Source organism: Cygnus olor, chromosome 14, assembly GCF_009769625.2.
Source record: "Cygnus olor isolate bCygOlo1 chromosome 14, bCygOlo1.pri.v2, whole genome shotgun sequence".
Lineage (NCBI taxonomy): Eukaryota > Metazoa > Chordata > Aves > Anseriformes > Anatidae > Cygnus > Cygnus olor.
In genome coordinates, this window is record NC_049182.1 from 12,184,722 (window position 1) to 12,209,051 (window position 24,330).

General features: G+C 43.8%; 1 protein-coding gene across 1 annotated transcript in view; it reads left to right on the forward strand.

The window, feature by feature from the left end:
• LOC121078015 (protocadherin alpha-2-like) overlaps positions 1-24,330 on the forward strand; it is a 92,096-nt gene that overhangs the window by 2,552 nt on the left and 65,214 nt on the right.

Genomic DNA, 24,330 nt, shown 5'->3' on the forward strand with positions numbered 1-24,330 from the left:
TTTTTCAGCTTTTTTTCCCACTTCTTCTGTTCTGTTTTCCGATGATATTTCACGGCAGGTTGGTCATTAAAACGATGTGTTTGTGGAAGTAATTTTACAAGGAGAGTCCGAGCCATGTAGTACTCTTGGATGTATCCTTGGCTTTTGCTTTAGACATGTGAGTTCGTTGTTCTAAAAGTGAGTGCTCGACTGTTTGCGTTCTCTGTATGCCTACGTGAATGTTTAGTAGAATTTGCAGAGCTCCATTCTTTTTCATGGGCGACTTTATGGTAAAAAGTAGGGAGAAATGAGACATTGGATGCTTTAAATTAGCATGGAGAATTGTTGCAACGATGGGCGCTTTTCAGCATCACTGTGTCTTGGTGTCCTTGCTCTTTTCTGTCTGCCCTTCTTCCATTCTTTCTTATTCTTCGAGTGGTTCAGGAATGTCTTTTCTTCCCCTTGATGTGGTTTCAGTGCTGTAGATGTTTCCGCAAAGCCCTTGTGTAAACATTTGCGATTGTGTTATCACCTGTGTGTGAAATCTCGATGTTGATGGTATGAATTAGCTACTCTTTTATTTTCCTGTATTCGAATCCTTTAGCCTGTAGAAAGACCCATATGTGCATGTCGAGGAGCTTGGTAGCTCCCTCAAACTGACTGTAATCTGGATATTCATTATTTTTGAAGTCTGCTTTGATGAAATTTGGTTTTACGAATTGCTGTATATACACCTATTTTTATGAAGTGGTCCATATGCATCAATGCTTGGTAGGGATTTTTTGGACTCGGTATTTGCTGGGTGGTGGGCTTCGGTAATATTAGGAAGATGAACTTCATGAACTGAGAACTATGGGATGTGGTGAGGGACAGAAAAGTTTTTGGAAGTTCTGGATAGCGTTGGTGGATTTTGTTCTGCCCCCGGATGTGCATTGAAAAGTAGGGAGAAATGAGAGATGGATGCATGGAGAACTGTTGGAGGGAGTTGGTTTTTGTTTGGCCTCGCCATGCCTCTCCCATGACCTGACCCCACTCTCAGAGCATGTGGCCTCTGTTCTACACTGTGCTCCTCAGAAACATGCTGTGAAAAATAAGGTCGAAAATCGTTCCGTTGCCATTAGTCGAAAGAGGAAGAGTGACTGAGGGAAAAGTTGAAGACGGAATTTCTATATGCAATATTAAGTAGCGTAGAGATGATAGGATGAAAAGTTTTGCCTTTCCTGGCTATAGGCTACAAGAAGCTGGGAAACGCTGATACAGCTAGAGAGAAGTTCTCAGAATTTGTTTCCAGATTGATTTCCGTATGTAGAGAGTGATTGTTTACTTACCGTGTTGTTTTAATGTCATTATCAAAGTGACTTATCCTGGCCGTGCACTGATGGCACTGGTCAACTCTTTCCTCATCCAGACCAACTCCAAAGTACTCTGTGTGATGTGTGAAATATTAGGGTTTCTTGCTTGATGTTAGGAACTGGATACGACTTCTGCGGGGAAGCTCCAAAATTGCTTATATCTGATTTAATTTTCGTTTTAGTTTAAAAATGTGGTCCGTTGGGCTGCCAGAGCAGTAAGAACAAACAGTACTTTGATATCACTCTTCTTGTTATGTATTCAATTTGCTAAAGACGTGCGTTTGGATAATTACCATAGATCTATTGACAATTTCTTTTGATAACTTGTATTCTGTTGGGCTTTCTACTACGCGAAGGCGGTGGACTACAAAAAATAAAATCGCTGATCCTTGATCCGGAATTGACACGGATGTTGCTGATAGGTGTATCGAAATCCAGTAAAGAAAGCTGAAAAACTTCGTGTCGTTTAACGAAACAGAAAATCGTAGGAGTGGCTTACCCCGCTGATCCATTAAAAAGTGTGACCGAGTCCCTCGAATTTCTGTTTCCTTCCTGCATCTGTTTTAGATCTCTTAATAGGGACTTTGAGTTCTTTGTGTATTTGGTGGGGATTGTGTTTGTAAACTCCTTTGGTCACATCCGGCAGCTGATGCATATAAGCAAAGAATGGATGATAACCTCTTGAGTATGTGTGAGCTGCCTTCATTTGTCTGTGAGTGAGGCTTATCCCAGGGCTGTAGAACAGTCATTTTCTTTCCTTGAATTTTCTTTTATTCACATGGATGTGATAGAAAGCAGGAGAAGCAAACCACGATCTCCTAGAGGAGAATCCTCTAGTTAAATTGAATCAACTGGTTGAGTTGATTCAACCATTCGTTGAGTCAACGGTTTTAAAGGATACAAACCACAGCTCGTTTCCTGGGCTATGGTTAAGGGCGATGTGGAGTCTCTTAATGCCGATCATTTGGCTTTCGTATGGTTTCTCTAATTTCTCTGACTGCACTAATGAAATGAAGATCTGAACGAGATTTGCTGTAGACGTACACTGGCAGGAAATATTTCGGGATTTCTTTTATAAATATATATTGGTCTTAACTTCAGAAATAAACGTCACGGATGCTTTTCGTTCGTAGCCTGGCCGGGGAAGGAGTCGTTAAGAGAAGGCACAAGAATATCCCGTCTGTTTCTTGAGTAAAAGGCTTGTCAGTCGCTGCAAGCCCAGGCTCTCATTCCTCATTCCCGCCGCTCGTTGTCCTGGAACGTGGTGCAGATTAATCTCTCAGGCACGGCGCCGTCATGGTGGGCGAAGACCGTGGGTGTGTGAGGGGCAGCTGGGGCAGAGCTCAGAGCTGGAGCTGGCACGCTGCAGAGCGCGTCCGTGGCGGCTCCGGGAGCGGAAGAGGGCGGCGGCACAGCAGCTGCCGCGCTCCGCTGTGCTGGCGGGAGGCGGCTTTGCAGCCTTAGGTCCCTGCATTTTGCAGGCAGGGAAATGCCTGACGCAGCTGTAGGAGGTGCTGCGAGAGACGCCGGTTCTCGGCTCGGAGCTGCTCTGCCGCACACGCGGGGTCCGGTCCCTGTAGCCGCCTCTCCCCACCCCCGGCATCTTCCTCCAAGCGCGGTCTCTGCCTGGGGAAAGTAAACCAGACTCTGCCCTTGGATTCAGTAGGCGAGTTCTTGTTTGCTATGTAGCGAATAGCACTCGTGGAGTCCGTGTTTCTGCAGCTTGATGTGGATGATGAGGATGTGGATAGTGAGGATTTTCCCGGGGTTCACTGAAATCTAGAAATCCTCTGCGTACGAGATAATTCTCCCCGGCTCATTTCAGCAATCGCCACTCCCGCAGTGCCCACGTAGCACCTGCGAGCTCCCTCGGCTTGCTGAAGGGCATCTCGACGTCGCTAGCCGCTCAGGCAGCGGTCAGATCCTGCCTCCGCAGGGGGCGGTCAGCCCTGCGTTAACAAAAGCCGACAGCGCGGGGCTGCAGCGCGTTGCGGAGCGGCTCTGCCCGCCCCGACCGCCGGGGCAGGGAGCTTGCCGGGGTGGCTAGGCACGGGAGTCGGATCAGTCCACGCGGGACAGCGGGGGTGCCCGCTGTTTCGGGGCCGCTGGGGGCATCGCCATCCTTGCGTTCGTGCCTGCCCTGAGGAGCTCCCATAAGAAAGGCGATAGCAGCGTCCCTGCCCCTCCGTCGGCAGCCGTTGTCTCCCTGCTCCGCGCCGGCAATTTGGGCTCGGTCCGAAGAGCTTCCCTGGCTTCTGGCCCGGTCTTCCTCAGTCCGCCGGCAGATTCTCTTCTTCCGTCGGGCTACGAGCTTTGCTCACGCTCCTGTCCGGGCGGAGATGAAGGCTGCGGGCTGCCTGTACAGGACAGCTGCCGGCGTGGCGAGCTCACCCGTTCCCCGCCGAGGATAAACCGCAGGGCTGTCGGTCCTTCCACTTCCCCAGCGGCTTCGGCCCCTTCTGCTGTCTCCCGACTGGGACCAGCTGCCTGGTCCGCGGCTAGCACCAGCGGGGCCCTCGGTTCTGGTGGCATCCCTGGGATTTCCCCACGGACCGAGTGGGCCGTGTCCGTGTTCTGCCAACCTCCCTCCTATTCGCCTTTTTTTTTTTTTTTTTTGTCTTTGCTCGCGTAAAACGGTTTCTTCTGGCCGCTACCATTGTCCCAGGCACAACGTGCACGTCTGGACGAATGACGTCTTCTTGCTGGGAAAGGAGGTGATTGGCTGAAAATATAAAATAGGGGCGGGACGAAGAGAACGTAAGGGATGACCGGGGCTCTGAGGCGGGTAAATGCAACGTTGCAGCCGCCTACCGGGAGGAGGGACGTGAGGGAAGCGCGCATCGGGGGCGGGAAGTGATGGGAGGGGTTATGGTGAGCGAGACCCCGAAGGTCCCGGACCATGCCCTCCGGGTGGCAAAAAGTTGAATTCTTCGGCGATTCGGGTCGCTCAGCTGTCAGGGGAGGGCAACAGAGAACGGTTCAGAGGTGACAGATTGAAGGCAAACGTGAGATCAGAGGCGAGGGGTTTAAAACAGTGGTTACGTTATCCTCTGTGGTGCCAAGGGTAAGTGTCTACGTTAAAGGTATTTAGTCTGGCTGATGTTCGAATAACGTAATTAGGATAAGCGACCGGATATGAAGAGGAGACCTTGAAATTAGGAATGATGAAAACCGTGAAAATTGGTTAGGAGGAAGGGTGGCAAGCAAGCACCATGGCTGGCTGTTGAGACACATGTGCTGATGAACGAAGCTGCCTGACTACTGGGGACATCACTGTCCACAGCAGAGTACAATAGCACAACGGGTGCCAAAATATTAAAGCAGGGCTGAAAGGTTTTAAAAAAAAATTAAAAAGGAGAGTTGAAGGCAGGTCACCATAAGTCTTGAAGACAAGCATTAGGCAACATTGAGAAGGACTTGAGACGTAGCAGAAAGCTGAAGAAATTACCTTGGATGGTAAAAGAATAGTAAATGAGTGATTAAAGCCAAAATCGATATAGGCTGCTAGATAGTTCTAAACAGGGGGGTATATCTTGGAAAGATGCAAATCTACATTACGTTGATTGATTTGTCCACTGTTCATTACCAGTTTCTTCTAGCACTGATGGTATTTCAGGCACCAGTACAGATAGCCACAGTTGGTTATTAAAATATTAGATTTTTTTTAATGTACTTTTGAGTGGGTCTGCATGTTCAACAGGGGGCTCTTGGACCCAGAATACTTGGGTTTGCAAAATCAGTCACATACTGGTTACTACAGTCTGTGTTTTACCTGTGTGTGCAATTGGGACACCAACACCCGCCTGGCCCAGCCTTCCCATGTGGATTGGTTTATCTTTGTCATTGGCCAACGCTAACAGAGGTTGTAAGTATTTCCTTTAACTTTAATAGGTGTTAATCCATTGGGTCAGGGTGTTTATAATGATTGTGTATCACTACAGAACAGTAAGAACATCTTTTTCATATATGGTAGAGGACATCATATCTTGGCAGGCAGATATCTAGAGAAAATTTGGGATGTGGAGGTCTTGATGACACGTTTAGAGTCACTAAGGGGGAATTGGGGATTCTGCTGTTAGCAAGCAAACAAAAAAAAATCAAACACCAAGGTAAATAGGGTATTATAGATATTTACATTATGTGCTGTATCCAGTAGTCCCTTGACAAATTTACATGGTGTGTAAAATAAGGTGTGTGCACACCAGCCTCACAATTTCTTCACTCAGACGCCTGCAGCTCTAACAGAGGCTGTATAGTCAATGCAATAAAAGGAAAATGCAACATTCGGGCACTCCCAGGATCATCGGGAGTTAGAAAATGATAATAACTACAGATACTTGTGCTGGGGCTGACCGAGGCTTGCTCTGGTGCTGACAGGGTAGAAACCTCACTGGGAGTTTTTGCTCAGCTGTGAGGATTCAAAGAGATCAATTTTATTTATTTATTATTTATTTATTTAACTTAATATCTAGTTTCTGGCTGTGCTCCCGATTTTCTCCATTTTTTAAAAGGCTGTATATTCCGTGTAATAGAAATGCTCTTAGAATCATAGAGTCATAAAATATCCTGAGATGGAAGGGACTGACAAGGATCTAACTCCTGGATCCACACAGGACCACTCAAAAATCAGACCATGTGTCTGAGAGCGTTGTCCGAACACTTCTTGAACCTGGCAGGATCGGTGCCATGACCACTGCCCTGGGCAGCTTGTTCCAGTGCCTGACAACCCTCTCGGTGAAGAACCTTTTCCTAACACAGAGCCTGATTCTCCCCTGTCGCAGGTCCATGCCGTTCCCTCGGTCTTGTCTCTGTCCTCAGAGAGCAGAGATATGCACCTGCCCTTCCGCTCCACTTGGGAGGAAGCTGCTGTGAGGCAGGCTGCTATGAGGTCTCCCTCCCCTCAGCCTCTGCTTCTCTGGCCTGAACAAACTGAGAGACCTCAGCTGCTCCTCATTCTCTTCTGCTCCAGACCCTTCACCATCTCTCCACTTGCACAGAAATTCTCAGCTGCATAAAGAAGCAGCAGATGCAGAAGGTTAAGATCTTTCGTGCCGCACATTTATACCTCTTGCTTTTGATTGATCAGGATCTCATGTTAATAAGCTCTCAAGAAGGAAGCTGGAATCTCAGGAGACCAGAGGGTTTGTCAGGGTCGAAGCCGGGGTAAAATTGCTGCTGAAGGTCACTCCAGGAAGGTATTTTGCAGTGCATTCTGCCTTCTCCCATCTGCTTAGTGGGTCAGGGGAGCAGACAGCTTTGATTTTCATGTGTGGACTGTTACCTCTGTGTGGTAGCAACTCGTCTTCCAACAGTTCCTGGGCTTGTCCTAAATGTAGAGCTTTCTGGCGCCGGTATTTACTTCTCTGCAAATAATTTGCATTCTGCAGCCTCCCAGTTCCCCCCGTCCACCCGAGCTGTCCCATCCTGCTTCGGTGGGTTGGATGGGAGCTCGTCTGTGGCTGCGGGTGGTCAGACTGGGACTGTCAGAGAAGAGACCCACCTTCTATCCAATAATCCGAGTTAATTTACCGTGCCTAGAAGAAGAACAGGAAAGAGTCTCTCTCTCTCTCTTTCATTTTCTTTCCTTTTTTTTCCCCTTCTGTTTAGATTAACAAGGACAGAGCCGACTGCCTCCTTTAATTGTGCTCTTAAAACCCCTCTGGGAGATGTTGTTCTCAGCCAGAGCGTGCTGGGACTATGCTGACCCATGTTTAGCCGATGCTTGTCACTTCTCATACGCGTTTTCCTTTCCACCCTGTTACTCTGATAGCGGGCGGCGGGCGCATCGTCTCGCTGGAGCAGAAAGGTGGAGGGAGCTGGGGCTTCTCCGCAGCTTTCCCTTACGGAAACCCAGCCCTGCCGCAGAGTAGGGGACCCAGAGCCACCTTCACCCCCCCCACACCCCGCCGTCCCTTCTCCATGTCTCCATTGGGGCGTTTAAAAAAAAAAGAAGAAAAAAAAAAAGGGAACGGAGCGGGGGGTGGCAGCGGCGGCGGGGTCGCAGCCCCCTCCCCCGGCGGCGGCAGGTGGCGCCACGGCCTCTGGGTGGCGCCGCCGCCGTGGGCCGCCGCCGTGCGCCCGGTAAGAGACGCGCGGGGCCGCCGCGCCGGCCACAGCGAGCGGCGGCGGCGGGGGCAGCGGAGCGCAGCGGTCGCCTCTCCGCACACGGCGGCAGCGGCGGAGCCGCGCGGGGCCGGGGCGCCTCCACGGCTGCAGCGAACTTCTCGCCTTGCCGTCGGTGCGCCCCGGTGCCCTCTCGCTGGGAACTTCGGGCGTCTGATGAAATACCGGATTATGTTTCCTGCCGAGCCGGGCTGCGGGGAGCTGAGCAGGGGAGGAAGAATGCGGGTCTATTTAATGGTCTTCTGCCTTACTTGCTGCAACCGCGAACGGGCAAGTAGTGTACTCCATCGCCGAGGGAACAGAGCGCGGAGTGTCTGTGGGGAACATAGCGGAGGATATAGGAATAGATGCGGCTGCACTTTCAGCCCGGAAATTTCGCATGATCACCGGTTCAAGTAAGCAATATTTAATATAAATGCAAGCACGGGGGTTTTATCTATTAACGAGCCCATAGACAGAGAGCAGATTTGTGAATTAAAATCTACCTGTCTTCTGAATTATGAACTTGTGCTAGAAAACCCTCTAGAGCTTTATAGGATGGAATTTAAAGTCCTGGACATAAATGACATCTCCCCCATCTTTCCCGTAAGTGAATATCATATAAATGTGCCTGAATTCCTGTCATCCGGGGCACGGTTTGCACTCCCCAGTGCCCAAGATCTTGATGAAGGTACCAACAGTGTCCAGAATTATACCCTGAATCCCAATGAACTTTCCTTTGGAAATACAGATGCGTGGGGAAGGGAGTAAGTATCCTGAACTGGTTCTGAAGAAAGCCTTAGACAGAGAGCAGCAGGCCACTCACAGACTTGTTCTTACAGCCAAAGATGGTGGGGATCCTCCAAAGTCTGGTGATGTTCCGGTCATTGTGACTGTGCTGGATACCATGACAACGCACCAGAATTTGAACAATCAGTCTATAGGGCGAGTGTCTTGGAAAACTCCCCCAATGGCACTTTGGTAGTGCAATTGCATGCTACGGATTTGGATGAAGGTCCCAATGGAGAGGTCATGTATTCATTTAGCAATACTACTGCTGCTGACCTACAGCGAATGTTCTTAATTCACCCGCACACTGGGGAGGTGACAGTCAGTGATATTTCAGCTGTTCAGAGACCACTCCTCGAGATGCTTATTGAAGCAAAGGATAAAGGGGCATTTGCTATGTCCAGCACAGCTAAGCTGCTGGTGGAGATCACTGATGTAAACAATCATGGCCCAGAGATAACAATTGCATCCCTTTCCAGTCCCATTCCTGAGGATGCTGTTCCTGGCACAGTGATAGCTCTGCTGAGTATTATGGATAAGGACCCTGGGGAGAACGGGAAAGTAACCTGTCAGATCCCTGATAACCTTCCCTTCAGTTAAAACCTTCCCTGGAAAACTACTACAGCCTGGTCACCAGTGGGCTTCTGGACCGAGAGCTGATCATTGGGTACAACATCACCATTACTGCTACAGACTTGGGCTCTCCTCCCATCACCACTCAGAAGACCCTCTGGGTGCAGATTTCTGATGTGAATGACAACCCCCCTGTCTTTGCTGCTGACAACATTTGATGTGTTTGTGGAAGAGAACAATCCACTTGTGCTTTTCTCTACCAGGTCTCAGCATCTGACTCTGATATAGGGGAGAATGGACAGATCTCTTATACGCTCAGGAATTCCACAGTTGCAGGCAGTGCCCTGGCCATCTTTTGTCTGTGAGCTTGGCCATGGGAGCATCTATGCAAAACATGCCTTTGACTTTGAGCAGCTTAGGAGCTTCTATTTCCAAGTGGAAGCCAAGGACAATGGGTCCCCAGCTTTGAGTGCTGCCATAACTGTGAATGTTTACATCTCAGACCAGAATGACAATGCCCCAGCCATTCTATATCCTGTCAGCCAGAACGGCTCAGTGGCAGTGGAAATTGTGCCCCGCCTGGCTGATGAGGGTTACCTTGTGACCAAAGTGGTGGCAGATGATGAAGACAACGCAGAGAACGCCTGGCTCTCCTATCATCTTGCCCACATCCTCTGATTCCACCCTGTTCCACCTGGCACCACACTCATGGTGAGCTGCGCACCACACGCTCAATGCGTACCACTGACTTCCTCAAGCACAGGTAGTTGTGGTGGTGCGGGACCATGGGGACCCACCACTGTCCTCCACGGTGACTGTGGGCATCCTGCTGGCTGACAGTCTGCCCCAGGCTCTGCCTGACTTTGATGACAATGGGGAGCCACCACCACTGCTCAACGCTACAAACCTCTACTTGATTGTTTCCCTTGCTTGTGTCTCCCTGCATCTTCACAGTGTTCCTTCTCTTTCTTGCTCTTGCACGGCTGTGCCACTGCCGGGCTTGTCACCACCAAGGCTGCTGCAGCAGTAGCTGTTGCTGCCCAGCTGATGAGTATGAAAAGTATTGCTACAGTGTGCACATGCTTCCCAGCTCCCACCTCCCACCGAACATGCTGGAGGTCACTGGTGTGGGTAAACTGACCTCATACCTACTTATACAGGGCATCTGTAGGCTTTGGGCATGGTAACAGCAGCATCCCAAATGGTGATGCTGGGAACATTCCCAGTGGCTCAAGGTTACAGGTGCCAGGACCCTGCCTCCAAGTGCAGCAGGTCCAAAGTGATCGCTTGAGTGCTGTCCTCATGGTAAGTCCTTCTTTCTTATTTTTTCTCCCATGCATGTGGCCACCTAGAAGCTCCTGAGGGTGTTTGCAGGAGAGCAAGTGTAATTTCATGGCACCTGGAGGAAACTTCAGGACCTTTTATATCTTTCCTAAAGCCAGGATCTGTCTGAAAAGCTCTCTTTGGGTGGAACATTGTCATGGGGATGATAAAAAGAGAATTTCTGCCACAAACATTTAGGACATGCAGATATAGCTGAAGATAAAGAAATTGTAAATGAAAGGTAAATACCTTACAAGCTGTGCCATTCTATTCAGATAGCTAAGTAGGGTCATGATAAGAGTCCGTGCAAGTTTCTGATTCATGTGAGGTTTTACACTGGATGGAGTCATTGATTTCTTTTCTAATTCCTGAGATTTTTTTCATTGAGGGGTGAGTGGTTTGCTGAGCCAAGATGCTGGATTACAATGTCAAGGTAGGCCTATGTTGTAATAGCAGGAATTCAATATCTAACACCTCTTTAGAAGTGTCATCTGTAGTGCTCAGCTCTGTTTTAAAAACAATCCACATGTTTTGGTGAAACTAAAATAATTCTCTTCTGACCCTTTGACCAATCTGTTTTCTCCTCATTACTGTTATGTCTTATTGTCATCACAGTGTAAGGTTACAAGGTGGGATGTGTTGTAGGTTAATCTTCTGTGTGTTACTGTGTTACTTTGTCCAGATTCAGTGTTCTTATATGCAAAGTAACATTGGTTATATTTTAATCAGTGTTGTGCATCAACACATGAGGTATATTTTTGTGAAGTTTTGAGATGTTTTGCCTTCAGATCATCAGCTTTCTCTGTTATGTATGACAGCAACTTATTTGTCTAGTTAGCAGCTACGGGCCATAAAAGCATCATTGTGACTATGAACCAGATGCATTGCTCAGGTAGGCTCAGTCATTTAATTTGGTTTATACCAAAATTAAACGTATTATTAAAGAGCAATTTATTTTTTCTTCAGTTACGTCAGCTTTTGATGCCTCAGTTTAAGCAACTGGGGGAATCCTGATCTTCAGGGAACAGTTTCTGAGACTTGGTGCTCCAGTATGTCTCATGTTCCAACATTAGGAGAAATCAGATGTCAGTTCTTTTAGGATTACAGAGTTGTGACCAGTGTTGGCTCCGTCCAGGCCAATGTTCTGTGGTAAGAGCGATTCCAGATGTTCCCAAGGCAAATGTGAGAACCCTTGGTAGACAAACATGGTATAATATACGCTACCCGCAGTTGTTTTATCCAAGTAAACAATTATTAGAGCTTGTACTAAGTGTGTAATCATGATATTTATTTTCAGTTCTGAAATCATTATTATACCTTTTAATACTTAGAAATGGCCAGTCCTATTTTGAAACCTAGATAAATGGGTAGCTTCAGCAACTTCTTTAGCTAATCGAATACATATTCAGCTTTACTGTATCTGAAAAAGCACTTCCTTTATAACTCTTGAATTTCTGTGTAGTGATTTTAATGTCTTCCCTTGTTCTAGAAAAGGTTCCTTATTTGCCCTTAACCAGCAGTTAGTTTATCATGCCTTCTCTTATTCACACTGCTGACAAAGTGATTTATATATATTTTTCCCTCTTTTCTGAATACCTTTCACACATAAATTCTACTCTCAAGGAAAGATCTTTTCTCAATGCTGCTATTTGATTTACTCCTGATGGTCTACCTAGAATTTAACCAAAGTCATAACCAGTTTTAAGTCTCTATAGTGACATGTCTCACTACGCAAGGGGGTGGAATAACTAAATCTTGCAAAAGCAGAAGTGTCAGTGTCTCTCAGTAAGAAACTAGTGTCCAAGTAAACAGCAGTTGGCAGTATCAAAAGAAGAATTTTTACCTGAATATTTAGTGCACTTTAGGAATGCTGTTGATTATTCTGAGGATCTGGGGAAAAAAAAAAAGGCTAAGTTAGTACCTTTAAAGAGGTGTAAAACCTCTTTGGCAATCTCTTAAGTGAGTCATCTTCTGCCTGAACGCTAATATTGTCTTAGAAGTGTATCCTTGGCTGGACAGTAGATGATAATTGCAAAAACTTTCATAACAAAGGTGATATATATATAGATTATTGTCTTTGTTCCTATTGAGCAAGATCTTGAAGCTCAGGTTACTAAACATATTAGTAGACTGAGTAATAATAAAAATGCGAATGTATCCCTGATCTCTTTAACAGAAATAACCAAGTGTGTTTCATTACATCTCGCTGTATTTCAGTCCTTCAGGTGAATTTTTAGACTTGAAATGTGATACACCTTTTTAGGAAATTTTTATAGTAGGGAAAATAAATTCCAGATTATTTTATTTTATTTTTGGAGGGGGGGTGTGGGTGGGGGCAATTTTCTTTCCTTAGCTCCTATGTGCAGAGATAGGAAACTGTAGATGTGACTCATGTGGGAGGTCCAAAGCCTATGCATTAACTGAGTGAGGCAGAAGAATAAGGGGGAGAGACTTTGAAAATTTATCTACCCTTAGAAACAAAATTTTGTCAGTTATTAAATTGGTGCTGATGAGCATAGTGATTTGTTTACTGGATATTCGACTATATGTATATATATACACACACATATATATGCATGTATATAATTTACGTGTACTGCATTCAGCTCTGGGGCCCCCAGCATAATAAGGACATGGACCTTAGAGCCACCACAGAGTGGATCTAGAGGAGGACCATGAGGATAATCAGAGGGCTGTAACACCTCTCCTATGAAGACAGCCTGAGAGAGCTGGAGAGGATTAAATTAAAGAAGAGAAGGCTCCGGGGAGATCTTATACCGACCTTCCAGTACTTAAAGGGGGCCTACAGGAAAGGTGGGGAGGGACTCTTTAGGACTCTATAGCAGGGAGAGTAGTGACAGGACAAGGGATAACAGTTTTAAACTGAAGAAGGTAGGTTTCAATTAGATATAAGGAAGAAAGACTTCACTATGAGGGCAGTGAGGCATGGAACAGGCTGCCCAGAGAAGCTGTGGATGCCCCATCCCTGGAGGTGTTCAAGGCTAGGCTGGATGGGGCTTTGGGCAGCCTGGGCTGGTGGGAGGGGTCCCTGCCCATGGCAGGGGGCTTGGAACTCGACGATCTTTAAGGTCCCTTCCAACCCAGAACATTCTGTGGTTCTACACATTTCTTGTAAAAATGGTAAGTTATTAAAATCAGGTGTGGGGTAGAAGCTGCAGTTTGTGTACTTTCATTTCTGTAGCTGCTTTAGTTTCACCAAGTTTTAAAATAAAATAGAGTTAAGTTAAAGAGATACTTGAAAAATAGTTTCCAGCTATCTGAGGTGGAAAAGAGGACTGCTACTTGTTCTTGAAAACTGTTCTTTATTCCAAATCCCTATGGTCTTGAATATGATTTCTGTGCAGAAATATCACAGTCACTTTTTAGTGATGAATATTTTTACTCCTTTATATTAAAATGAGAGGATTTTTTTTTGTCATTAACCAATAGAAATTTCAATAACGAACAAATTGTAAGTTTGGGTGTTGACTGAATTTTGTGTTTAAGTGCTTTCAGACCAACTCATTTGGAGTTACAAATATAAACATTACATGATCGTCTGAAGTGAAAGGAGGCCGCATTCTATTACTGCCTAAGAATACACATGTAACAAAAAGAAAACATCAAATACTTAAAAGACATTGGGAGCAACTCCTTTAGTTATAAATCAAGGCACCAGGAAAAATTCCAAAATTATAATTTAAGCAGAACTTAAATTACAAATTTAAAATATACATTTTGTTAGGATTATAAAATATATTTATCAGATTATAAAAAAATATTTTTTTAGTACCTGGAAGATAGAAAAATGTCTACATATACTGAAAGTTGGCTGCAGTTCCCGGAATTAAATGTATTTTCAAAATTTAGGTTTGTTACTTTATTCTTAGTACTCTTTTGCTTCTGACTTAAATGACAGGCCTTGAATGCTTTTTACATATACAGAAGCGTGAGACCATTTTATGCTTTACATCTTCTATTTAGGTTAAATCTAAAAATAGAAGAATGTATGGCTGTAATAGCAATACAGTGAACTGTAACTGCATATCTTTCAGTATCTTGCTGTCTCTTTGTTCAATGTAGCATATGTGACAGCTAAGTGAAAAGCATCTTACATTGCAATGCTACTTTGCTGTGTTGGAGACAAAGGCATTGGTGGCTTTACTGACTGTAGGAAACATTAGTTCATTGAGTGTTTTCAGGGTCATGATGTGGCCATGGATTTTAGTCTTTTTGTCTGCTTGTTTTGTCCATTGTGTACATAAAAGGCCTGTAAGATATTTGCAAATTCAGAGTGGGGTAACTCCTCTGTGATTTTGCAATCAATATTATGTTACATTAAAAAATAGACACAAATTTAGCAATGGAGAATATTTCCTGGTAAACTGTAATGGCAGTGGAATAATTTTACACAAGGTGTCATGCATTTCAAGTGACAAAAATGGATGCACTTACTTTTTGACAGTGGCATGCAATCTGTGCCGAACTGCTGCAGGCTAAGCATCAGTGGCTTACTCACACAGGTAAAGACCAGCCATGTGAGTTAAGTCCTCCCTGCATCTCATTCTGATGGGACCGTGCCTCATAACATGGCCAAATATAAAAGTAAAGCTACCTTACATTTTTTTCCTGTCTGAACATGTCCAGAAACAGCAGTCTTATGTCAACATTGTAAGAATTCTGTTGTGTAGGCAGATTTCTTGGCTACAGAAGTAAGGCTTGGAGTCTGGCCAAGAAAATCCTAGAAACAGTGATAGTTAAAGAAAATTCAGCAATGGAAATTCAGTAGGTTTCCCTCTTCCTGACCACTCTTATTATCTTTCACAAAGAAGAATGCAGCCTCAAAGTTCAACAACAGTGTGTTCAGAAAAGGCTACAGATGCCTAAGCTGAACCTTTGCATGTCTGATGTTTGCCTTGCAGTTCTATTTTTAATAGTGAAGGGAGAGTGACAGAAGGAGTAGCTTGAGACAAAGGCCTTGAGGAGATGTGAAGAGTAATATGTCTGTATTTGGAGACGTTTAAAGGCAATGATGAGTGGGGAAGCCTAAATTATGAACTGGGCTGAGGGAGAGTGGATGTGAGTAGTACAACTTATATGAAAGCATAAGACAAGAAAAACACCATTTGGATCAAGTCCAGTCCTTTTTTATATCAGGCATCATTTGATCTTAAATCTTCACATTTAAAAATTTAAATTTTACTAGTAAAAATACTCCTTTTAATTGCAAAATTCACTATGTTGTGCTGACTATTCCTGTTGGAAAGTTATTCTTCCAATGCCTTGAAAAACTCTCTTCTGACATCCTGTCAATAGTTATTTGCTATGAATTTGTAGATGCTTGTTCTTGTGCCAGCAATATTCTTTTAATAAGTAATTGTTGTCCCTCTTCATGGCTTGTTTTCTTCACAGCTTAGAAAACAACCACATTTTTCTTAGGCTTTACTTGACAACAGATCAACCTCTTTTAATTTTTTTTTCTGAGGTCATCTCTGTGCTTGTTTGATCATGCTAATATCCCATCTCTGTATCTGCTCTTTCTATGTGGATATATATTTCTTGCAAAGTTGTGTCCAGAATTATATATATTTCCAGAAGGCCTTTTACACAGTGATAAGAATACTTCCCTATCCAGGGGATAGAAAATATATTGCCTGATACTTCTTGAGATGGCAGTTACCTTCTCCATAGTCGTAATGTGTTGATTGATTGGGCTGGAGCACCTCCCCTATGAAGGAAGGCTGAGAGAGCTGGGGATGTTCAGCCTATAGAAGAGAAAGCTCTGGGGTGACCTTATTGGAACATTTAATACTTAAAGGGTGCTTATAAAAAAGATGGGGAGCAACTTTTTGCTCAGCAGAAAATGACAGAACAAGGGGGAATGGTTTTAAACTAAAAGAGGGGAGATTTAGATGAGATGTTAGGAAGAAATTCTTTTCTTAGAGGTTGGTGAGGCACTGGAACAGGTTGCTGGGAAGCTGTGGATGTCTCATCCCTAGAAGTGTTCAAGGCCAGCTTGGATGAGGCCCTGGGCAACCTAATCTAGTGGGTGGCATCCCTGCCCATGACAGGGGGGTTGGAACTAGATGATCTTTAAGGTCCCATTCTGTGATTCTGTGGTCAGTCAGGTAAGTATTATCACAAGACTTTGATGGTGAGGTGGAGGGGGGGAAGGTTGGTTCCCAAGATGGTGTTTCTTCTGCCTAACTTTGTCTGTGTAAATGCTTGATGTTTGAGCCTTACACATTAGAAAGGCTTAGCCACCTGCTGAGAGTATCTAATACTGTCTTAGACATCTTGTCTCTTTTTGATGTGTTCAGACATAGTCTATAGACAGCACTCAGACAAGATGCACAACTTTTAATTGTCTGAAATTAGGTGGGAGTCTGTATATTGGGCTCTTAGATGTCACTCATTTCTGTGATGGGTGTCAAGTTGTTCCTGCAGTGAATCACAAAATGGCCAAGATTGGAAGGGACCTCTGAAGATCATCTGGTCCAACCCCCCTGCCAAGTAGGATCACCTAGAGCACATTGTGCAGGATGGCATCCAGGTGGGTTTTGAATATCTCCAGAGAAGGAGACTCCACAACCTCTCTGGGCAACCTGTTCCAGTGCTCTGTCACCCTCACAGTAAAGAAGTGCCCTCTCATATTCAGCCAGAACTTCCTGTGCTTCAGTTTGTGCCCATTGCCTCTTGTCCTTTTACTGGGCACAACTGAAAAGAGACTGGCTCCATCCTCTCGGCACCCTCCCCTCAGATGTTTATACACATTGGTGAGGTCTCCCCTCAGTCTCCTCTCTTCCAGCGTAAACAGGCCCAGTTTTCTCATCCAACCCTTGTACAACAGGTGCTCCAGCCTCTGATCATCTTTGTAACCCTCCTCTGGACTTGCTCCAGTAGTTCCATGTCCCTCTTGTACTGGGGAGCCCAGAACTGGGCACAATACTCCAGGTGTGGCCTCACCAGGGCTGAGTAGAGGGGGAGGATCACCTCCCTTGACCTGCTGGCAACACTCTTCCAAATGGTGCTATATGGTTGTCTTCAGCAAATATTATTACAATAGCCCAACTACTTATGCTATAATCCATTTGCTTAGAGTTAGACTTGCTGTGGACTATTTGAAGTCACAGTTAATCAAAAGATTAACAGCAAAAATCCAACACCAGAACTGAAAAGAGAAGCAAGCAGGCTTATAGGAATTATGAGATTTAGTTGAGGTTTTTAAAGCAAAGAAAAGGGCAGGACAAAATCTCAAAGGCTTGATGCTATCAGAGGCATCTGGAGAATAAAAGCAGATTTGACAAACATAGCAAGTAGGAAATAAATATCAGAGAAAGAAGGTACATTAAGAGAAAAAGGAGAGATTTTTACTCTCCAGTCTTTGAGCAGTGTCTCTAAGAACATATTTTTGTTCTTTGGATTCTTTCTTGTTCCAATGGGATGATATTTTTTTTAATTATTATTATTATTTATTCTGATTGGTTATTTCTTCCATCTCTCCCTCAGCTCATCCCAGTCTGATGGGTGTTTTCTCCCTGACACTTTGTTTAGAGGCTTTTCATTTGTTTCTTGCTCTGAAAAAACGGTCTTCTCCAAGTAAAACACCTTTGTATGATGGTCTACAAAATGAAAGTTTATGATGTTCATTTAAGAAACATGGGCGTGTTGGTTCCAAGAAGTTCTGTTCCTCATCACTTGCCAATTCCTGTGTAGGGAGCGGGAGCTGAGCAAGGTATTTTTACAGTTGAATGGGCTCTTCATCTTTTGAACTGCATAGTTATTTCTTACTTGTCTTGGGGATGCACTTGAAATAGCTGTCAGTCTCTGCTTTGTAGACAACAGTTATATAGGGATTGGAACAATATCCTTATGGTTAAGCAGTTTTCATTGCATGATATTAAATTCACAGGGGGGTGATCAGACCTATAGTATTAAGGCATAAAGCCTGATTTCAGACTTCTCATTTTGTAAGATCCCATGAATCCAAGTACAAGAGAGATATAGAGCTACTGGAGAGAGTCCAGTAACAAGCCACTAAGATGGTTAAGGGACTGGAGCATCTCTCCTTTGAGGAAAGGCTGAAAGATCTGGGACTCTTCAGCCTGGAGAAGAGAAGGCTCATGGGGGAGATCTCATTAATGTGTGTAAATATCTGAAGGGAGAGTGTAAAAAAGATGGAGCCAGGCTCTTTCAGTTGTGTCCAGTGCCAGAACAAGAGGCAGTGGGTGCAAAGTGAAGCACAGGAGGTTCCCTCTGAACATCAGGAAACACTTCTTTACTGTGAGTGTAATGCAGCACTGATATAGGTTATACAGATAGGTTGTGGAGTCTCTCCTTTGGAGATGGTCAAAAGCCATCTGGACCTGGTCCTGGGCAGCCTGCTCTGGGTGGCCCTGCTTGAGCAGGGTATTGGACCAAATAGACCCAGATGTCCCTGCTGACCTCAACCGCTCCATGATTCTGTGATGCCCTTAATAGAGGGGGAGTAATGGCTGTGCCCTACTGTACAGAGCTGTAGGATGATGAGGGACAAATACTGCAACTTCTAGGATACAGACTGTATCCTCCAGCAGGATTCCCACTGGAAATAATACTCTTGGGCAGTTCCTAGGAAAGAGTGTGGTGCTGGGCTGCAAATGTGTGAGGTAGACAGATGTTGCTGAAGTGTGAGTAAATGCTTGTGGACTACAGAGATAGAATTTAAAATTTTGTCTTTCACTGTTTTTTTGTTTGTTTGTTTGTTTATTTTTTCCTTCAAGAGACTTAACAAGTTTAAGCCTTTGGTTTAACAAAATTGAGAGAACAGCAGCTAGAGGAAGCAAGCCATTTTAAAGTTACAGGATTTAGCAGAACTTTTGGCTTTTGTGTTTGTGTCTACAACACTAGTCAAATGTCCCTGGATATTTGTTGCTCAGTCAAAGTTAGTGCAGTGGAGTTTTAAAAATAAATGAGTTTGGAGAAAAATGAGTTGATGGAAGAAAAGTTTTTAGTGACTGCATACTCTGTGAGAGGATGATCTATCCATAAGATCTGTGATGTCAAGGAATTTCTATCTGAAAATTCACACACAATGGACTTCTAGACAGTCTTTTTTTTTTTTCTATATAGCCTTCTGAATTATTCTTTTTGGAAAGAAAAGAAAAAAATCTAAATTACACATTTGCTTAGAAACAGGTTCCTATGTTTTTCATTTTCATACACCTTAAGATACCAAACATACCAAAACCACAAAAGATCTGGCATTTGGTTAGAAAGAGCTACAGAATTTAAGGAGCTTTGTTTAGGAGAAAATGGGAAATTTATGAGTACTGGTTAAGCATCAGCACTTTGCTGCTCAGGGTAATTGATTAATGAAATTGTTTAATGAAAAAATCTGGTGAAAAGACACAGATCTTGCAAAGAGCACAAGAATTGCTAAAGATGCTGAAACAGGACTGATTTAACATTTTATATTGTAAACTCAAAAGACCCTTGCAATGATGCAGGCTGAGGTGTTTAATTTTTAAAAGGATTTCAGATTTTTAGCCAGAATCCCATTTGCTTGCAATTACCCATTCTTCCTCTATCCCTCACAGCCTTCAGTCTCCCCCTCCCCCAAAAGGAAAAGAAAGTCTAGCCAAATTAATTCAAATAATCTTAATTCTGCTATATATATCAGCCTGCTATTTATCTCGTACAGGTTTACATTACGAGGAAATCCACAATGTTTCAGGAATCATTAAAATGTGATGTTGTAAATGTACTTTCTCCTGTTGACTCATTTTTCTTCTTTGTAAAACCCTAGTCTCAGGCAGTTTGGCCTCTATCAGTTCTGTCATCAATATATCCCTTTAAGTGAATCCTTCATTTGTTTTGTTTGTTTGTTTGTTTATGAGTTGGGCAATCATGGATACAGTGAAGATAATCGAACTCTAAAGATATTTGTTTTCAATCAAATATTGCCAGGAAGGAAACCTGGTGATAAAGATTTCCTCCTTCCAGTCAGAGAAGAGATGACTGCCTCCTTCTCTCACTTTTTTTGAAGTAAAATCACACTAGTAAATGACTTGTCTAATCTGAGTTGTCAGCTGGAATACTTTCAAAGGATATAGGGTAGTTGGTTTTGGACTGCTGTTTGCACTTTCATCTTTGTTTTAATTATATTATATATTTGTCAAGGGATTAGAATTAGTGAGTTCCTGTCTCCTCTTTTACAACATCACGTTTCTCTACAAGGCATTCAATCTCTCTAATGCATCTCACCTTATTTGAAAAACTACAAGAAAAAATAACTTGAGTTAATGCAGAACATGGAGAGATGCCAGTTTGATCAGGGTCAGAGCATAAGTGTAGAATACATGTACACACTGAAAAATATTATCATTTTGAAGCTCTTTGTCTGGTGAGGCCTTTACTATTGCAATGATATGTTTCAGGAAACAGCTTTTCTTCATTCACGCTGCTCAAAGAGGAACCAGATTATTCTGGAAAAAAACTGAACTCTGAACTGATGGGCCTGGAGCTCTATGTCCCCACTGCATGAAAGAATAGTCCAAATCCAAGTGGTCCTCTTTTGTATTGTTTATATTGTCATCTAGGAAATGGGGCCAATGTTCTTTAATGTAGCTAATTTAGGTTCTTGTGAAACTTTGGAAACAGCCATTGTTGGAGTTCAACTTGATTTAAAAACAAGACAAAATAAAAATGTGAGAGAGGATCTAATAGTAGTCTTCCACTACCTAAAGGCCATTGCAGTGACAGAAAAAGAGGAAATAGTTACAAGTTGCAGGAAGGGAAATTCTTGCTGGACATGAAGAAGAAATTGCTTGTTGTATGAAGGGTGCAACCCAGGGACAGGACCCAGAATGGTGCTGGGATCTCCATCCTTTGAGGTGCTCAAACCCTGACTGGGCAAAGGCCCTGGGCAATCCAATCTACTCTGCTTAGAGTAGAAGATGGAAATAGAGAGCTTCTGAGGTCCTTTCTAACCTATATTTTTTCCTGTGATTCTTTGCAATGTGGCAAAATGTAAACATTTAAAAGTTGTTTTAGCCTTTCTGAAAATGATGCCGTTTTAAAAAATCTGCACTGGGTTTACAGGGGTTCCTGATGTCTGTATATTTCCCAACAGATGCTCGAACTGTGAAAGACCTGAAATTTATGGCAGGACATCTGAACTCCTGTCAGATGCACAGCCAGTGGCTTCTGCTGTTATGAATCTTAATGCTAGGCTGCACTGAGCTGTCTCCAGCAGTGACTAAAGTGAAAATTATAGTCAAATAACACAAGTTTAGGAAGCTCTGCTTTGCCACATAGCCATGTGAACCAAAACACATGTACCTAGCTTTAGGCAAAGTTTCAGTATCTGAAAGTAGCTTTGTACTTTTGACTGTAATCTCAAGTTCTCTTTGTGGTGGTTTTACCCTGCTAGGCAGCTGATGTCCACCACAACCACTCTCTCACTCCCCCTCCTCAAAGGGATAGAGGGAGAAAATATGATGAAATGGGTTCAAGGGAACAATAAGGACAGGGAAATCACCCTACAATTATCATCATGGGCAAAACAGACTCAGTATAGGGAGATTAGAGAAATTTATTGCCTATTACTTACAAGCTATACAAGTGAGAAACTCAAACTAAAAACACCTTCACCCCCCATCCACGCTCTTCTATGTCTTTTCCCCAAGTGGCACAGGGGAATGGTGAATGGGGGCTGCGGCCAGTTTCTAATGCTTTGTGTCTGCTGTTCTTTCACGGTCACTCTTTGCCCCTGCTCCACATGGGGTCCCTCCCATGGGATGCCGTCCTTCCTGAACTGATCTTGCATGGGCTGCCCACAGGCAGCAGCTCTTCAAGAACTGCTCCCATATGGGTCCGTACCATGGGGTCCATCCCCCAGGAGCAAACTGCTCCAGCATGGGTCCCCCATGGACGGCAGCTCCCCCCAGACCCCCTGCTCCTGCGTGGGCTCCTCTCCACGGGCTGCAGCTCCGGCCCAGGGCCTGCTCCTGCGGGGCTCTTCATGGGCCACAGCCTCCTCCAGGCCACATCCACCTGCTCCACCAGGGGCTCCTCCACAGGCTGCAGCGTGGAGATCTGCTCCATGTGGGACCCATGGGCTGCATGGGGACAGCCTGCTCCACCAGGGTCCTCTCCACAGGCCACAGGGGAACTTCTACCACGTTCCTGGAGCACCTCCTGCCCTCCTTCTGCAGTGACCTTGGTGTCTGCAAGGCTGTTTTTCACTCTTCTATCCCAGCTGCTGTTGCACAGCAGTTTGGTTTTTTTCCTTTTCTTAAATCTGCTCTCACAGAGACACAAACAACATTGCTCATTGGCTCATCTCTGGCCAGCAGCAGGTCCTTTTGGAGCTGGCTGAAACTGGCTCTTATCTGACATGGGGCAGCTGCTGTGCTCTGCTGACAGAGGCCACCCCTGCACCCCTGTGTCCAAAATGTTGCCATTTAAACTCAGTACTCTCTTTTGAAATATTTTTTTTCCTGCAGTAGAACAAGTATTTTCTAGAAAATAGAAAGCATTTATTTTAATAATTCAGTCTCCACAAGAGGTCTATATCTTACCTTTAAATTAAATTTCTTCTCTCTCTCCTTATTAAATGAGGGTTCATAGGATAAATCAGCAGTATATAAATGATGAGCTTAATTAGTTGAATCAGCTGATGGCCTTGTGCACTCAGGGTTCTAGGATTGCTGTAAGCAGGGAAGAGGAGAGATGTTCCATGGAGTGGTGTCCTTACTCAATGAGGAGGTGTGGAAATGGCTTTACCGCAGCTACTAGTTTGTATTGCGTTGTATAAGAATCTGTGGTTTATATGCTACATCTTATAAGGAAATCCTACTCTTCCCTTTAAATGCTCTTCTGCTGGCAAATTCACAGATTTTGTTACTCTGTCTTGGACCTGTTGGTAACTCTAGCACCCAAGGAAAGTTGATGGAAAGGGATTAGAAGCAATCATTGTAATCTGCTTCAGTGTTTGGAAAAAAACAATTACGAATTTCATCAGAAAGATGGTGAAAGGAAATGTCAGTTTTCATACATGATACATGCTGAATAATTTCATCCTTCTATGTATGGTATGATTTGGGTATAATTTAAAAGGATACATTATGTGGTTTTTGTGTTTTTTTTCTTCTTCTGAGTAACATTTTGTGAATTTGTTGAAACCAGCACATAAGAAGCATACACATTAATGTAGTAGAGATATCTGCCAGATTTGACATACCAGTAAGATTAAAGAACAAGAGAGAGGGCTGGTTTGTAGTGCACTTAGTTTAAGTATCATTCTAATTTAATATAAAATTCAGTTTACTGAAAATCATTGCTAATGCTCCAAAATGAGCCTGTACCTACCTAGACCTATGCCTGCACTGTACTGTTAATACTAATTAAGAGGTAACTTTATTTGTGATGGTGGCCACTGCACCTGTCCATCCAAACTGAAGTCCTGTAAGGGGTTTTTAATTCCTTGTCCCTTCTGTGAGATACTATGGAGGTTTTTGGAATAATTCTGAAATCTCCTTTAAAATATGTAATGATGGTAATATCAGCCATAAATTTCCTTTGTAATGTCCTTTTGAATGCTTAGTTATTTACTTGCAAATTGATTTTATAAGAATTTATTCTTCCATTATTCTTTTAACAATCTTGTGGTCACTAATGCAAAGTAGATTTGGGACAGAAATAAATACTTGAGCACCTGCAAGCATCTTTCACCTCACTTCACAGCCTGGGGTTTATTATCTGAGATTACACTATTGCAAAACTCATGGAAAAGTTTAACTTTTATAGTGGATCTAGTATTCAAGATTAGACAGCTTGCAGCTGTCAGTGATGCTCTTCTCACATTAGAGAAGGAAGATGTCCTTTTGTTAATGAGACAGCACTTTTTTCTGGACCCAGAAGACTTAAGGAGTTATGATTGCCATCTCATGACAGTCCAAAGCATTGAAAAGGCAAAGACATTCAATTTCAAGAACCTTTAAATGTCTTTATTTCCTCCTAACTGATTCAGTAGAACAAAAGTCAAGATAGAGCAGGAGTATCAAAGAAGTGAGTTAAAATAGCTATACATTGTTTTTTTTTTTTCCTCTGAAAACACTGCCACATTTCTTCTCATGTATATAAAATACATTGGGTCTAAATAAATCACATTCTGGGAATAAGAGATTTTGGTGTGCATTCTGGAAGACTTCCATAGCTTGTGACTATT